The sequence below is a fragment of the Belonocnema kinseyi genome, chromosome 6, assembly GCF_010883055.1.
Source record: "Belonocnema kinseyi isolate 2016_QV_RU_SX_M_011 chromosome 6, B_treatae_v1, whole genome shotgun sequence".
NCBI classification, from domain to species: domain Eukaryota; kingdom Metazoa; phylum Arthropoda; class Insecta; order Hymenoptera; family Cynipidae; genus Belonocnema; species Belonocnema kinseyi.
In genome coordinates, this window is record NC_046662.1 from 61,051,604 (window position 1) to 61,053,417 (window position 1,814).

Genomic DNA, 1,814 nt, shown 5'->3' on the forward strand with positions numbered 1-1,814 from the left:
AATGTTTCAAATAAAAAAATTGAATACTTAAGCAAAGCAGAAGAATTTTTAAACAAAAAGTTGCATCATCATATAAAAAATTTTTTTTACTAAAACAAATAAATTTTTAAATAAAAAAGATAAATTTTCAAAAAAATAGTTGAACTTTCTTTTAAAAAAGATTTTAGTTGACTTTTCACGATCAAAATATGAATTTTTAAACAATAAATTTGTTGCTACGAAAAACATTGAATTTTTAACTAAAACGCATGACTTCTTAACAAAATTGTCGGATTCTCCACTAAACAGATGCATTTTTATTAAAAAAAATTAAATTTCTCTAAAAACTGAAGAATTTTTAATTACAAAGAAAAAATTGAAAAAATAGTTGAATTTTTTAACAAAATATAAGTTTCTACAAGAAAACTTGAATTTTCAATCCAAAAAGATGCAATTTTTTCAACCAAAAAGGATGAATTTTGAACGAAATAGCCGAATTCTCTACCAAATACTTACATTTTTATCCAAGAAAAATGAAATTTGTACTAAAACGATAAATTTTTAATAAAAAGCGACACATTTTTTTTCAAGTTCAACTTTCATTCAAAAAGATTTTTGTTCATCTTTCAACACCAAACTGTAAATTTTAAACAAAAAGTAAATTTTCTACGAAATAGTTAAATAGTCAACAAAACAGCCGAAATTTCAACTAAAAAGTACAACTTTTTTTACAAAATAGTTTAATTTTTAACAAGACGTTTATATTTGTATCCAAGAAAGATTAAAATTCTCTTAAAATATATTAATTTTTTAATGAAATTTTTTTTTTAAGTGGAATTTTCATCTAGAAAAGATGTCAGTTCTCTTTTCAAAGCCAAAATATTAAATTTAAATAAAAATTAAATTTTCTGCGAAATAGCTAAATTTTCAACCAAAAAGTATGACTTTACAACAAAATTGTTAAATTTTCAACAAAAATTAAAAAAAAAAAGTTCAATTTTCATTTAAAAATATTTCAATTGACTTTTCAGCACATAAATACGATTTTTGAACACAAAAATACAAATTTTGTACAAAAAGTAAATTTGCTAAGAAATAGTGAAATTAAAAAAAAAACAATTGTGTTTTTACCCAACAAAGATGCAAGATTTCTACTAAAAAAATTAACTTTTAAATAAAAAAGACAAATTTTCAGAAAAGTTTGTATCCAAAAAAGAATTCCGTTGATTTATCAGCAACGAAATAGGAATCTTAAACAGTAGGTTAATGTTTCGAATTGAAAGCGTCTGCAATAAAAAATATATATTGAACGATTTTTGACAATTTAATTGGAAAAAGGTTATGAATTTTCAAATAAATATATAAATCTTGAACAACAAAAAAATAATTTAAAACAGTGATTTAACCAAATATTTCAAACAAAAATTTGAATACTTAAGCAAAGAAAAAGAATTCTTAAACAAAAAGTTGCATTTTCATTTGAGAAAAATATCTACTAAAACAGACAAATTTTTTAATAAAAAAAAAAAATTTTCAAAAAAATATTTGAAGTTTCATCCAAAAAAGATTCCATTTGACTTTTCAAGATCAGTATGTGAATTTTTTAAACAAAAAATAAGTTTCTATGAAAAAAATGGAATTTTTAATTTAAAAAGACGAATTTTCACAACCAAGAAAGATGAATTTTTAACAAAAAGAGTTTAATTTCACCCAAACAGTTGAAGTTTTATCCAATAAATATATAATTCGTGCTGAAACAGGTGAATTTAAACATCCAAAAGACAAGCTGCAAAAAGAGTTGAATTTTCAACCGAACCGTTCTACCTTTATTAAAA